This window comes from Saccopteryx bilineata, chromosome X (genome assembly GCF_036850765.1).
Source record: "Saccopteryx bilineata isolate mSacBil1 chromosome X, mSacBil1_pri_phased_curated, whole genome shotgun sequence".
NCBI classification, from domain to species: Eukaryota; Metazoa; Chordata; class Mammalia; order Chiroptera; family Emballonuridae; genus Saccopteryx; species Saccopteryx bilineata.
In genome coordinates this window covers 48,869,226-48,886,172 of record NC_089502.1, presented here as the reverse complement: position 1 = coordinate 48,886,172, position 16,947 = coordinate 48,869,226, and the positions used below count along the sequence as shown (strand labels likewise).

Sequence of the window (16,947 nt, the reverse complement as noted above, 5' to 3'; positions counted from 1 at the left end):
TCCAGAGATGAAAATCCAGAATGGGCAATTGAACATTCCAGACTAGAGACAAAATTAGCTTTTAAGAATAACTCCTTGGCCAGGAGAACGTGCATTTACTCATGTGCTTCCTTGCGTCCTCCTGAAGCATGTTTCAATTTTCAGTCAAGGGCTTTATCGCAAACGCGAGTACTAGACACACCATTGAGTTTAAAGAATTGTACCTGTTCTTTACTCTGAAAGAAAGAAAAGATGGAGCCTCTAATCCGGCCTTTCGATATTTCGGATACCTTAGGAACTTTTTTTTTTTTTTTTTTACTTCAGGCTTCTGTCACATATATCACCACTAAAGCTCTGCAGAATTTTTTTCTTCAATACTTTAAGGTTAAGCCTGTAGCAATTTTTATTCTGTTTTCACCTTTGCTCTGTTTCTTAGTGTCCTCATTTATTCACCTTCCACTAATTCCCGGAGTGTTTCCTGAATAAGAGAAGGTGCTTCAGGGATACACACTGCCAGGACATTAGGCTATGTATAGTACCCTTTTCTATTACCTCTTACATATTTAACTTATAACAAAGAAGGTTAGATGAGTTCAGGGAATCATTACTGCAATTCAGAACAGCAGGCACTGTCCACAGGCTCTATAGTTCCTGTGTCGGTAATGATCATCTAGAAAGTTCTTTCCATAAATAATAAAAATTAAATTGTTGGTTAAACCTCCATGATTCACCTAATTATGCACTTATGCTATGAAGTGACCCCCGTATAAGACATGGGTGTCCCTTTGCAGTGTTTTGGACTGCTGTGCTATATCTGCTCCCACAGAATTTGCGTATTTCTTTTCAAACTTGTGTAAATTCACTAGAAAATCTGTTTTTGAACAAAATATTACTCTTATTAAAAACTCTTCTAAACGATTAAAATGAAATATAAATTATGAATTCATTATAACAACCTTAATGGAGCTACTTTTAAGGTCAGGGAGCAAACAGAGAAGAAAAGTTCATTGATTTAAAAATCTTAAAAATTTAATTAATATATTTTTATTCAAATAAATGTCTTTCCTTGATCTTGTAGCTGCTTAAATTCATTGTTGTTAGTAAATAGGCAGAGATACTGAATAAAGAGAAATACAAGTTCTTTCCCAAGCTGCTTCATGCTCCCATGGAAAGATCTGATCTAATTTAACCTTGTATGTTCACTTTTGAAATAATGTAATATCAAGTTAGATTGGATGATAGTCTTAAAAATAGTATATTGTAGACAGATAGTATATATTTTCATTCATTATAAATTATTAAATATGTATTAACTAGAATTAGACAATGTCATGGCTAGAACAGTATTTCTCTTTTAAATATATCTATGTTTCAAAGTACACATTATACTGTGGTACACATAGAAACACAAACTTTTCTAGGTTTCAATTTCTTAAAAATTATGATTGTTGGCAGGATTCATATTCTTGGGATTTGGTTGGACTGAGGACCTCAACTGATTAACATTGCAGTAAGTAAACAAAGATTCATTCTGGCTTATTAATTTTTAAATCATTTAAAAAAATTTTTTTTAAGTGAGAGGAGGGAAGAAAGTGAGACAGATTCTTACATGTGCCCTGACAGGGATCCACCTGAAAATCCCTCTTTGGGGCCAATATTCAAATTTATCGTGCTATTTTTAGCATCTGAGCCCAATACTCAGACCTACTGAGCAATCCTCAGGGCCCAGGGTTAACACTCAAACCAAAAGAGCCATGGGCTGTCGGAGAGGAAAAGAGAGAGAAAGGGGAGAAGAAGGAGGAGAGGCAGATGGTTGCTTCTCCTGTGTGCCCTGATTGGGAATCTAACTCAAGATATCCATACTCAGAACCAGTATGCTACCCACTGAACAGGCTGGTGAGGACCAGCTTATTGCTTTAATTGGCTATTCTGGACATCTGAAAGCTATACTTTCTCTTCTGGCTCCACTGAGATCCTGACAGTCTTAATTTTTATTATTTTTCATTCTTTGAAAAAAATAATAAAAATTATATATATATAATATATATTATATATATCTCCTTTTAGGCATGTGTGAGGTTCTCCACTGTATATGACTAGAAACAAATATTTACTTGCAAATTATATGCAATTTTAGTTTTCCAGATATTTCCTAATTCATATAAAAAAGACTGTGTCAATTACACTCTCATCAACAGTGAGTGAAATTTCCCAAGTATCTTTATTGTCTTTGGTACTAAGTAGTATCTAATTTTTAAATATTTCTTTTGATCTGATGATTGTAAAATTCTATGGGGTTTTTTTGTGTGGGGTTTTTTTGTGTTTTTTTTTTTTTGCATTTTTCCGAAGCTGGAAACGAGACGCAGTAAGACAGACTCCCGCATGCGCCCGACCGGGATCCACCCGGCAAGCCCACCAGGGGGCGATGCTCTGCCCCTCTGGGACATCGCTCTGTTGCATCCAGAGCCATTCTAGTGCCTGAGGCAGAGGCCACAGAGCCATCCTCAGTGCCCGGACCATCTTTGCTCCAATGGAGACTCGCTGCGGGAGGGGAAGAGAGAGACAGAGAGGAAGGAGAGAGGGAGGGGTGGAGAGCCCTGTGTGCCCTGGCCGGGAATCAAACCCGGACTCCTGCACGCCAGGCCGATGCTCTACCACTGAGTCAACCGGCCAAGGCCCTATGTTTTTTTTAAAAAATATGCATTTACTTAATTATTAATGATTTTGAGTGTATATTTTTAAATATATCTTCTATGACTTGTTTGGTCATGTGTTTGGTCAATTTTCTGTTCGTGGATTTTTTTATTGGCATGTTAGAGTTCTCGTATATGTTTCAGATGTATTCTCTCAGAATGCATTTCATATTTGTTTATGGAATGTTTTGCCATTCAGAATGTACCAGCACTTTATGAGTTGTTCTTTTTGTGTTTAATCCATTCCTACTTTTAGTTTATAAATGTTTAATAACTAGTATTTTTTTAATATTTAAAAACATTTTATTGGTCATAGGTGTATTAGTCATTAGTAATCTATTGTTACATAACAAATTATCAGAAATTCAACTTTGCAAAGCAGTACACTCTTATTATCTCACAGTTTCTCTGAATTAGAACACTGACAAAGCTTAACTTGCTCTTCTGTTTTAAGGTCCTTTACAATAGTGCAATCAAGGCTGTGGTCTCATCTCAAAGTTCAGCTGGGGACAGACGTGTATATGTTGGCCGCAAGGTGGGCTTTGCATTTCTAACTTTGTGCAGGAAAGGTCTCACAACATGAATCCAGGTGACTTTGAGAGTATTTTCATTAAAGCTGAGGACAGTGAAGCAAAGGAAGGGCTTAAGGTAGAAGAGGCAAGATCATAGCAACAGGAGTGAGCCTTGGCAGAGCTGCATTGGCCTTTTAGAAAGAAAGTCGCAGAGACAGAAGTGAACCACCCAGGCTGAGTGGACTCAGGAAGCAAGTTACTGAGATAAAACGAAGGGCCCTTGAAGAAAGAAAGTAAAAATATGCACCTTAGGAAAAAAGTGAGGGAAGTTGTGGGTGCTCTAGAGAGATAAATGAGTGCACTGTATCCTTTGTCTTAAGAGTTTTTATGTCTTTTCTAAAGACAGAATTTAACAGCAGAGGGGGAAGGGTCTCATGGGAGGACCTGAATAGACTATCAGCTTTTCAAGTGTGTCCTTTAATATGCTGATTTATCAAAATGAGCATTTAAGGTCAATGTCTTGATTTCTACTGATCACTTGGTGCTGATGTAGGGACCATCCGTAGTCGCATGTGGGCCTCAAGGCAACTGTGGCATTGCTTCATCTGGTTTTGCTATATCTCTTGATCTGAAGCTGAAACAAAACTGAGGCCTAGATGTTACCGCTAGTTTGACCAAATCTTTGTCTCTACAGTCAGCAGACAGGAGGCTTTGTTCTTAAGATTATCTGATGTTGATCAGAATCTTACTGTCCTGAAGGCTTAATGTTTAAAGCAGTGGTCCCCAACCTTTTTTGGGCCACGGACCAGTTTAATGTCATAAAATATTTTCACGGACCAGCCTTTAGGGTGGGATGGATAAATGTATCACATGACTGAGACAAGCATCAAGAATGAGTCTTAGATGGATGTAACAGAGAGAATCTGGTCATTTTTTTAAAAAATAAAACATCGTTCAGACTTAAATACTGTTTGTCCGTAAAGTCATGGTGCACTTTTGACTGGTCACAGGAAAGCAACAAAAGATGATAGAAATGTGAAGTCTGCACCAAAGAAAAGGAAAACACTTCCAGTTTCTGTAGGATGATGTGGTAGCATGTGCGCACGCACAGATGATGAAGTAACACCATGTATATAGTGGAGCAGCCCACGGCCATGCCAGTTGAGATGTGGATGGTACAGAGGAAAATTCAGTGTGTTCTGTGGCTCGCTAAATTCGAATCCGTGACCAAAGCGCAACGTGAATATCAGCACGTTTGTAACGAAGCGCCACCACATAGGAATAACATTACTTGGTGGGATAAGCAGTTGAAGGAGACTGGCGGTTTGGTGGAGAAACCCCGTTCTGGAAGGCCATCAGTCAGTGATGAGTCTGTAGAGGCTATACGGGATAGCTACCTAAGGAGCCCTAAAAATCTGTGTGTGAGCCCACATCAAACTGCACTGAATAGGTATGAAACTGGGAGAGTTTTCCTTTTATTTGGTGCAGATTTCACATTTCTATCGTCTTTTGTTGCTTTCCTGTGACTGGTCAAAAGTGCACCATGACTTTACGGACACACTGTATAAATAAAACGGAAATAAGTTATTTATTCTTTCTCTGTGGACCGGTACCAAATGGCCCATGGACCAGTACCGGTCCGCAGCCTGGGGGTTGGGGACCACTGACTTAAAGGAATGGAGGTACAAGAGAGAACACAGGTGAATCAGAGCAGCTGGAAGAGGCCTATTTGAATCAGCTATCTGTCTCAGTTTCCCTATTCCACTTGGCAAGGAATTTTCCTGGTGTCTTACTATTTTGCTTCACATATACAAAAACAAATAGTGTTAACACTATTTGTTATAATTTTTGTGCAAAAAGAGACAGCTGATGTCATAATGCAAATTTAAAGTTATAGAACAAATTTATATTTAAAGAATATTATTATATATAGTAGAACTACATTTTAAAACAATTGAAAAGAAGGATACACACCAATTTCATAATCTTTGTTGCTCCCTGAGAAGAAATGAGAAGAACAGGATTGGGGATAAAAACAAAAGATGTTTCAAGATGATTTGACATTTTGTTTAATCTAAAGCAAATATGGCAGTAGAAGCATTTGTTAACTCTCCGTGATAGGTAAATGTTATTGCAAGGAGTGTAATGTTATTATTTTGTTTTATGTACTTTTAAGTATATTAAAAATGTTTCCAAAAGTATCTGGCTGAATGTATGTTTGTGTATCCAATATAAATGATAAACTATGGGATAAGAAGCATTTTCTAAAAATCAAGCATTGAGATTCACCATATGGTGCACACATAACCACAAATGTTAAGAAGGAAGAATTAACTTCGCAAAATTCTTGGCAGCAGAATAACAACAGCAACCTGTTTTTAAATTTGAATCTTGATTATTTACACTCTCTTCAGGCTTTGCAGATTTCTCATTTTAATTTAAAAAGAGAGTGGGGTATAAAAAACACACTTCAAACTCATTGCAATAAAATATATACTATTTATTTCAATATATGTTCCTATTTTCCAATGCTTGCTTCTTGAAAACATCACCTTTAAAGCTGTTAATAAAGCAAAGCTGAGTTTATTGCTCTTTGTGATAAAATATAAAAAACAGTGTCTGGATTGAAGAAGACAAATTAACAATTTTAATGAAGTATTAGATCTTTATATCAATAAGAGAGATATGCATTATTTATCTTTGTTATATTATATTACCAATGTTTCATCAGGTCTTTTCTATTTTATTAAACTCTTCAAAGGTGTTTGGTAACAAGAAAGACAAGAAAATAAAAATTAATAATTCCACAGAATTGAATTATTTGTTATAATTTGCTTAAATTTAAGGAAAAATGAATTAGGGACATAAACAAAATTAGAATCACATACATTTTAAAGTATATATTCACTCATTTGTTAAATAATAATTGAATGCATACTTAAGAACAACTCAGTACATGGTAGGATGCCACTTGTGGATTCCAGACTTGGGTTTCAATGATCAATAAAAAACAAGAAAGAAAATTTAGAGTTTGGAGAATTGTATTAACCATGTTTCTAGCTTCTGCAAGATTGATGCTTTGATGTCTTCTTTACCAATATTCTGAACAAGCCCATAACAAGCCTATGTCACCTTGTCTTGACGTCATTTCTCCTTGGTCAATTTCTTACCCTCAGAAAATATTTTTCTTCCAGGAGCATGCCTTGCAAATACAGACAGCTTTTGACATACAATAGTTTAACTTCTGATTTTTTGCCTTATAATGGTGTAGAAGAAATATACATAATAAATAGACTTTGTGTTGAGTGAGTTTGTTCAACTATAGGCTAATGTAAACATTCTGAGCACATTTAAAATAAGGTAGGCTACGTTGATGTTCTTTAGGTTATATGCTTTAATTGAACTTTCGACTTATATATTTTCAGTTTACAATGGATTTATCAGGATGTAACCCTATCCTACATCAAGAAATATCTGTTATTAAATTAAATATTATTGAGTCCACACTCCTAAATACCTTCTTTATTAGACCCTCAGACCCACTATCTATGTGCCCTGATTTACCCAGGGCCAGGTACCAGACAACTCGGGAAAATCCTTATACCCTAAGCACACTGAAATTATTCAAGAGTCAGTCCTAAACCTGCTTACCTTGTGTCAACCAACCTTTCTTGTGGAAACCACAGTGAAAACTCTTTCCAAAAGTTAATTCTTCTCTCTCTGTTCCTTTACTCATCTGTGCCTCCCTGAGGAACCCCTCATTGAGAGGGCTCACCTTTTTGGAAGTGTAAATAAGAAACTATCTCTTCGGTGAAAATCACCTCCTAAACCACTGGCCTTACTATACAACAAATTTTATATAGATATATTATGATTAAAAACAAAGGGATGGAATATATATACCTTTCACAGGTGTGGAAAACTTTTTTAATTCTACCCTATAGCACTGCTATGATTACACACACACACACACACACACTCACACACACACATTACCCCTTTAAAAGAAGGAAGTACCTAAGTCTAGAATAAACGTAGTTTTCCGTAAGAAATATTAGCTAATACTGATCATTTATAATGTGCTAGACTCTAATATAAACACTTTATAGTAATTATTTTACTTATATTTCATTAAATTAAATAAAGCATGATTACCATCACCATTAATGATAAAGAGAACTGAAATTCAGGGAGGTAGTGAATCTTCCTCAAGATCACAGAGCTGATAAGTAGCAGAATAGGCACTCAAAGCCAGACAAACAGACTATAGTGCCTGCACCATTAATAGTGTTCAAATTTTTTCAAACATAATAGCAAGCAACAAAAATAACAATGATAATATAATCATTAACATTGATTGTATTAGCACTGGGTGATAGGTATTATATAGCTAGAATAAGAGACAGGTTCAAATTAAGGTTCATTGACTTAAGAGCTTATGCTCTTTTAAGCATCAGTATTATTTTTCTCATTTTGCTCTAGAGAAGTATATACCTCACTACCAACACCATTTTGGAGCCACAATATGAAGAAAAAGAAGTCAATGACTGATGCCAATAATATCATCAAATATTATCACCTAAGATTTTCAGAGTTTAAGCACAATACAATATCTCAGCAGCACAGTAAAACCTTTTCATATCTATTTTTCCAAAGGAAAATATTAATTCTTGTGCAAGTAAAAATCAGTTTGGCATTTGAGATCATTTTTGTCAACTGAAAATTAGGGGTTCTTTTGGAAACAAAAGACAAAAATCTGGAAAACACATAAACAAAGGATTCAAGTATTTTGCCAAAGTATTGTATTTATACATTAGTCTTTAATATTCCCCCTTTTTTTAAGTGAGAAGAAGAGAGATAGAGAGACAGACTCCTGCAAATGCTCTGACAGGGATCCACCTGGCAACTCCCGTCTGGGGCCAATGCTCAAATCTCCCAAGCTATTCTCAGCACAGGTAGCTGACGCTTGTTTCAATCAAGCTAACCTCAGTGGCCGATGCTCAAATAATCGAGCCACTGGATGCAGGACGAGAAGAGTAAGAGAAGGGAAAGAGGGAGGGAAAGAAAAGAAGATGGTTGCTTCTCTCGGGTACCCTGAATAGGGAACCTCTTTACACCAGTTCGACACCCTATCCACGGAACCTACTGGCCAGGGCCCATTATATCTAATGTAAGTATTTGGTTCCAGAAATTTCTCTTTCAGAATCATTTTAGTTGCATTTCTAAATTTTAATATTTTGTATTTTTATTTTTATTTAGCTGTACACTTTTTAATTTTTGTTAAGATTTTTTTTTAACTCATGAGGTAATTAGTAGTACCCTGTTTACTTTGCAAATGTTTGTGATTTCTTGCTGTCTTTCTGTTATTGATTTTTCTATTTGGTATTTTTATAGTCAGGGAATATATTCTGCATAATTTCAGTGATTTTACATTTCCTGAGCTTTGTTTTATAACACATGATAAATAGTCTATCTTGAAGAATGTTCATTTGACTCTTGTAAACAATATTTATTCTGCTGTTGTAGGGTGGAGTGTTTAAATATGTCACTTACACCTGGTTCTTTACTTGTGTTTTTTAGTTCTTATATATCCTCACTAAATTTTTTATCTAATAACTCTGTCACTTAATGTGTTGCATTTTGGAGGTCAACTACAATTGTATTTTTTACTTCTTCAAGTTTTTAACAGTTTTTATTTTATGCCTTTTGAGATTTTGTTTTTTGATGTATATACATTTAGGATTACTATCTGTTCTTGAAGTACTGATTCTATTATTATTTAATGACACTCTGTCTCTAGGAATGTGTGCTCTAAAGTCTACTTTATCTGATATTAATATAACATTTAAAAATATTTCTATGATATACATTTTTCTATTTTTTATACTTTCTTTTTATAAAAAATTATTAAATTTATTAGGCTGAAACTGGACAATAAAATTATATAAGTTACAATTATATAATTCTGTAATAAATCTTCTATATATTACATTGTTTGTTCAGCACCAAAAGTCAAGTCTCCTGTAACCATACATTTGACACATTTTACTCTTTTCTAACTTACCCCTCACCTCCTTTTACTTTCAACTGGTTAACGATATGGTATTTGAAGTAACATTTTTGTTGAGAACAGATAGATGGGTCATGCACTCATTCACTTTTCCAATCTGTATTTTAATTGTTGTGTATAGACCATTTCATTTATAAATAAAATAAATATTAGTAAGTTACATCTTAAATCTAATATTTTATTATGTTTGCTGTTTGTTTCTCTTTCTCTGCTTCTTTTCTGTCTTGTTTTTTTCTTTTTATCTATGGGTTACATGAACATTTTGAAATGATTCTCTCTTGACTTATCTATAGCACTTTTGAGTATTTCATTTTGTACAGTTTTCTTCGTGGTGTGGTTTGTTTTGTTATTACAATACATATTTATAACTGGACATATGCTAGCAGTACAAGCCATCCTTTGCTGGCTGTGGCTGGATCCAGAGGCATAATTAGGATAATTAACCCTATAACAATGTGATGCATAAACACTCTGTTGGCCATGGAAGTGTTATCAGTGACCTGAAATTCCACCTGATAGATCCAGATCTTCCTTCCCCTATCAGACAATAAAGACCATGCTTTACAGTTATAGAATATCCAAAGAGACACCCTGGTGGCAATATTTGGAGGTGTCAGAGGGCACAGAGATGAAGTTTTAAGTACTAATTATGATCTTTTAGGTAAAAAAAGTCCTTTGGTATAAATCACTTAAATTTAGGAGTATTAATTCAAAGGGAAGGATTAATACAATTAAGGAATTTTATGATTACAACCCAAATAAAACTAATAGGCCATTTATTTCTAAGGAAATTCACTTTCCTGACTTTTCTACCTGAGACATACATAGAAGTTATGTCGATTGTGTGCAATGATCATGTGATTGAGGTACTTTCCAAGTTTGTGAAAATGTCATTGTGAGCTAGAAACCTGGCAAAACGAAAGACGTTATAGATAAAATTAAGCCCAGGGTGTCTGATGTGACTATTCTTGGGGCAATTTGATTATAACCAGTGGGACACTTGGTGCATGAGATTTTCTATAGATTTCTGGCAAAGGACACTTGTATTGGGCAGTCAGGTGGACAACCTTTATGTTTGGAATTTAGAAGTAGAAGATTCTCATAAAGCCAAATGTACAACCTTGACTCATCAAAAATGTGATACTATAATTCTACAAACCAGCTTTAGTAGGAACAGCAGCATTTTTATAACTGTCTGTGATGATACCAGTATTTGGTGATGGGACTGACTGTGATAAAATACTTTCTTAACCAAATTGAGTGTGTGTTTTGTGTACAATAGAATTAATGCATCTTGCTAGTAAGGGCACATAGAGCATTTAGAGTTCATTCAGCATGCTATCAGGCTGAGCTGAATGATGCATACATTGGTTACACTCTACCGTCTCCTGTTCTGATTCTACTGCCCCATTCCCTGTGTTTTGTGCTTTGTGTGTGTGTATGTGTGTGTTTTTAGCGAGAAAGAGAAAGAGAGACATGGACAGACACACAAGAAGGGAGAGAGATGAGAAACATCAACTCATAGTTGCGGCATCTTAATTGTTCATTGATTGCTTTCTCATATGTGCCTTGACAAGTGTGGAGGCTCCAGCTGAGTTATTGATCCCTTGTTCATGCCAATAACTTTGGGTTCAAGCCAGTGACCTTGCACTTCAAGTCAACAACCATTGGGTCATGTCTACAATCCCAGACTCATGCCAGTAACTTTGCACTCAAGATGGTAAGCCCACACTTAAGCTGGATGAGCCCACACTGAAGCCAGTACCCATGGGGTTTCAAACCTGGATCCTTAACATCCCAGGCTAACGTTCTAACCATTGAGCAACCACCTGGTCAGGCTTTAATGCTTTTAATGCAAATTCATTTATATAAAAAAGTAGATATGTTAAACCACAATTTCTTTTTAATTTGACAATGTCTTTCTTTCTCTTTTATCCCTGAAAGGTAGTTTCACTCAGTACAGAAATCAGAGTTCATAGCTGTTTCTGTTCAGTATTTAAAAACATGTTGTCACTCCCTTCTTCCTTACATACTTTCAGAAGAAAAATCTATTGTCATTTAAAATGTTTTTTTCTCCATAGGTAATGCATCATGTTTCTCTGACTTCCTTTAAGACATTTTCTTTGACTTAAATTTTTAGGAGTTTAAGCATGATGTTCCTTGCCCTGGATTTCTTTGTGTTTACCCTGTCTTGGATTTTGTAGAGTTTTTGAATATATGGGTTTTTTTCTTTTACTACATTTGTATATTTACAACCACTATTTTATCAAACGCTTTTTCAGTCCCACTCATTTCTTGCCTTCTGGGATGCCAAAACTGTATATTAGATCTTTTGTTTTTGCCCCAAAGATACCTGAGGATTTTCTCATTTCTTTAGTTTGTTTGTTTTCTGTCTATTATTGAGATTCTTCTTTAGATTTCACACATTTTTCTTTTGTCATCTCCATTCCACTATTGAGTTTCTCCATCATTTTTTTTTTTTTTGTATTTTTCTGAAGTTGGAAAGAGGAGGCAGTCAGACAGACTTCCTCATGTGCCTGACCGGATCCACTCGGCATGCCCACCAGGGGGCAATGCTCTGCCCATCTGGGGTGTTGCTCTGTTGCAACCGGAGCCATTCTAGCACCTGAGGCAGAGGCCACAGAGCCATCCTCAGTGCTTGGGCCATCTTTGCTCCAATGGAGCCTTGGCTGCGGGAGGGGAAGAGGGAGACCGAGAGGAAGGAGAGTGGGAGGGGTGGAGAAGCAGATGGGTGCTTCTCCTGTGTGCCCTCGCCGGGAATCGAACCCGGGACTCCTGCACACCAGGCCAATGCTCTACCACTGAGCCAACCGGCCAGGGCCTCTCTAACATTTTTTAAGATGTCAATTAACAGATTTTTCCATTTTTATCATTTTTTATATTATTTTTGTAATATTTTCTCTATCTTTGGTGAGAGTTTTTTTTTATTTTTCTTCAATTTTTTTTTGCATGTGGTTGATGCACTTTTAGAATGGCTAATTTAAAATCCTTTCCAATAATTTTAACATCTGATCTATCCTGCATATCTCCTGTTTATTTTCAATTCTAATTCAAGTTCTTCTGGCCTGATGATTCTCGTGTGATGAAAGAATTGTATCTTAAACATTTTTAATATTATGTTAAGGGATAACTCTGGATCCTATTTAAATATTCTTTTTTAGCTGGCAGTCATCTTGTTTAAGGTTAGCCACTACTACATTTTTTAATAGCAATTTCAATGACAGTTTAGCTATCAGTGCCTTTTCAGCATTTTCTTGGTCTTTGTTTATTAAGTACCATTGCAGTTTCTTGTGATTTCCGGTGCTGCTTTGGACAGGTGCAGTTACAGTAGAGATGATTTTCTTGACTGAGCTATCGGTTACTTCTCACTGACTGGTAGACTGGGTCCCAGGAATGGAGAGTACTTGTATGGGCAGCTTCTAGTCTCAGGAATTTATATTTAATACACTTCCTTTAAGCTACTGATGCACCTAGTGACTCTCAATTGCTAAAGGTATTTCCATGCTGTAGTCATTCCATTAAGCCATTTGTTTTCAGAATTGTCCTTCCTGCTGTCTCCAGGTAAGAGAAAGGAGACGCTAGCCCACAGGAATCTAAATCACTTCACAAGGCTGGTCCAGCCTCCTAGTGTTGTTTTTTTTTTTTTTTTTTTTTCATTTTTTCATTTTTCTGAAGCTGGAAACGGGGAGAGACAGTCAGACAGACTCCCGCATGCACCCGACCGGGATCCACCCGGCACGCCCACCAGGGGCGACGCTCTGCCCACCAGGGGGCGATGCTCTGCCCATCCTGGGCGTCGCCATATTGCGACCAGAGCCACTCTAGCACCTGAGGCAGAGGCCACAGAGCCATCCCCAGCGCCCGGGCCATCTCTGCTACAATGGAGCCTTGGCTGCGGGAGGGGAAGAGAGAGACAGAGAGGAAAGCACGGCGGAGGGGTGGAGAAGCAAATGGGCGCTTCTCCTGTGTGCCCTGGCCGGGAATCAAACCCTGGTCCTCCGCACGCTAGGCCGACGCTCTACCGCTGAGCCAACCGGCCAGGGCCGGCCTCCTAGTGTTTTTAAGTTAGTGAAGGGAATTTCTGTCCCTTTGGCAAAGACATTGGACTTCCCAGTCTCCAGAACTGTGAGAAAAAATGTTTGCTGTTTGTTTAAGCCAAATAAAAAGAATTTTTTTTTTAAAAAGGACAATGCTTTGATCTGAGCCATTTGTTGTTAACAGAATCACCCCTGCAGGTGCCACAGGACTGCTTAATATTGTTGTTCCAAAAGAGAGGTACTTCTACTAACCTGAGGCTTCTGCTGCTACGTTAAATATTGGGCTACACGAGGACAGCATTGCTGTCTGCTACATTGGGTGTCATGAGGCATTGGACCACTGTGTCTTCCTTCAATGATGGAGTCTGTTGCATTATTTCTAGGATTTATAGTTGTATTTAGCATAACAGAACAATGAAAAGTTAGTCCACACCATTTCTTCTGGATCTCAAGTCCTAAATTATTTTTGAAATGGGTTTTTGGGCAGTTTCTGATGGATAATATTTTCTATAGTCATAGCCTGGAGGAGGAAAAAATCAAAGTAGTTTTTTGTCCAGAAAATCTTTTTATACAAACATCTGCTCATGATTAAAACTAACTAGAGTCAGGGAAAAATACAACCTGAAAGATATGTAAAGTATCAAAATAACAAAGCACTCTTGGGAGCATTTCAATCACCCACACAAAAAGTAAATGGCAGCAATTAAAAGATGTTGAGCATAGCAAATGCCAGTAAAAAATAAGTCTTGAAAAAATCTTGAAATCTTAGCAAGGAATAAAGGGGATTAATACGGTTTTATTGTTGAATATTATGTACAATTATGATAATAAGGCAAAGAATAGATTCCCAGGAAAGATGTGTCTGTCCTAGAGTAAAAATCCATATGAATATATTTCTTAATTTATAGATCTTATTACTTGTTTACATTTGTTACAAATGAAAGATCACATACTACTTAATGACACAAGACAGAATCTAAGTTGAAAAAATTATTAGGCAGGAAATACTAGATTTAACTTCTATAAATTATATCTGAAAAGAGTGACAATAAAATCTACAAACACCTTAATCTTAGTGTCGCATAAACATTTATTGTTTTAAAGACAGACTTCTTGTTCCTTATTTATTTAATTTTACTATTTATCGTTGCACTGCCAAGCAGTTTATGAATCAAATATGAAAATCAATTTATAAAATGGTTAAATCATTCTAATTAGCACATGTGGCAAAAAGGAATAATAGCAATTTTTGAAAACTAGGTTTGAAAGTTGACTACTTTCATCAAAAGTATCAGGAATACAACCATCTGGATTCTAACAATGAAGAATGGTGTATCAGTCTGAAACAGGCTACTTACTGGCTCAATAGAGGTTGTTTGCGGTATGCACACCAGAGAGCAGCCAATGGGAGAGTTTGTAAACTGTATTCTTAGCATCAGTTATTATTTTTTTAATTTTTATTTTTTGATTTTAGTGAGAGAAGAAGGGGGAGAGAGAGAGAGAAGAACATAAATCTATTGCTGTATGTACCCTGACTGGGGATCGAATCAGCAACCACTATGCTTTGAGCATGTATTTTTAAACTTAAGAGTAGTTAAGATGCTTGATTATATGATTCCTCCCTTTTTTTCTATCCCAAGAATAACTGAAATTTTTATATAAACAATTCATGAGAACCATCTGCTTCTTTAACTTTGACACAACCATCCAGTAATACTACACAGACCCTGTTCAACAGGCTTCAGCTATACCTATCTTGAGATTATTCTTAAAACTAAATCTAAAAATCAGAATGATATATCAATAACTATGATGTGAGGGAAAAGACCAGCTGAGCAGAAATGAGATAGTCATTAACTTTTTCTCTCGGGACACAAACTGAACTTTTGGAAATGCCATGAGATCAATGGGTGGTTATACTCTTGATAGTGTGAGTATATGAATTCTTAAATCCACATACCAAAAACAATTCCATGTGTTCTAAAATCTAAGTCTCACTGACTCTCAACAGAAGGTCTCTCTCTCACATTGGATTAACATTTAATCTGGTTGGGCTGACATCCAGGGCTCTGCTGTGACAACAGCAAAACCAGATGCAGCTGGAGTAACCACTGATCATTTTTATACTATTCTGTGTGTTTATTTTATTGGGAATTAGAAAACAGATCACTAGTAAGAATTCTCATTTATTTTTTTTACCTTATTCCTCTACTTTTATTGAAGTGAATTAGCATAGAGATAACTTAGTAGCTAAAAAATATAGTACTAGAAAACAGTCAAATACATGCATATATTTATATATCTATAGTTATATCAACCTATTACCTATATGATGTGAAAAGTTGACATAAGTACAGCTATTTTAAAATAAACCAACAACAGTCATTCCAGAAGAACTACTTTCACATTTTTCTCCTTGAACTTTTGTAATGTTTAAAATCAACAAAATAAACTTTAGACTGAGCCAAAGCAACATTATCTTACAAATTGTTTGTACAATTATCAGGAAAGCAGACAAACGGACCATAAGGACTGTTGATTAAGGACATTCTTTAGAGGATGGAATGAATAACAATCTATGTATAGCTAAAGAGTAACTCATTTCTTAACACCAGTAGAAATTTCTTTCTTCTATTCATTTAATCCTTTCCTTTCCTTTTCTTTTTTCTTTTCTTTTTGTTGCTTCTTTTCTCTTCTCTTCCCTTCTCATCTCTTCTCCTCTTTTCTTTTCTCATAAAACTTCTTCTTTTTCCCTTGTAATCTAGACATAATTTGGTTTCTGCCTGAATCTCTGCTCCATAATTGCAATTCTGTAATCTCAAATAAACATTTGTTGATTCTTACTTTGGCTTTTTATTTTTAGGTTAATACAAAAATGTAAATCTTTAAAAAAGACAGGTTAAAACAGTGGTCAGCAAACCACTGCTCGCAAGCCACATGCGGCTCTTTGGCCCCTTGAGTGTGGCTCAAAGGCCAGTTTAGGAGTACCCTAATTAAGTTAATAACAATGTACCTACCTATATAGTTTAAGTTTAAAAAATTTGGCTCTCAAAAGAAATTTCAATCGTTGTACTGTTGATATTTGGCTCTGTTGACTAATGAATTTGCCGACCACTGGGTTAGAACATTGCTGTTTGTTGTCTTATTCCTTACACTTGGCTCACTATGTTATAAGTCAAATTAACTTTTTATCTCTGATGTTAACTTCAGTAAAGTTTATCTTTCTGATTAATAAATATTACATTATAGACTCCTCTACTTCTAAATTGCATTCATTATTTTTTATTGCATTCATTACTACATGTTTTTGGTGATGCCCAGCTCTCCTATGAAACATTTCCTGACTTCATTCATTAAGTCTTCATTCATTCATTCATTTGCTGAATTAATATAGTATTTAGTTTACATAAATAAATTTCACAATTAAATATTCTCAAATATGTATTGTTTTACACTAAAATTAGAGTTCATCAGTTATAAAGTAAGCTGCTTAGTGACAGAGACCATGATAATAAGTACAAGTAAAAACCAAAGATTGAACAACTACTTATGTGTTTAATATTCTTAGGTAAACCTAAGTGTTTTAACAAACTTCAGTGATAGTTAATAAACACCAGATTAGGTTCCCCATACTG

The 16,947-nt window shown here is 35.7% G+C and overlaps 1 pseudogene; it reads left to right on the top strand.

Moving 5' to 3' along the window:
* Positions 1-4,807: 4,807 nt before the first annotated feature.
* LOC136317655 (polycomb protein EED-like) lies at positions 4,808-10,483 on the top strand (annotated as a pseudogene).
* The last annotated feature ends 6,464 nt before the right edge of the window (positions 10,484-16,947 follow it).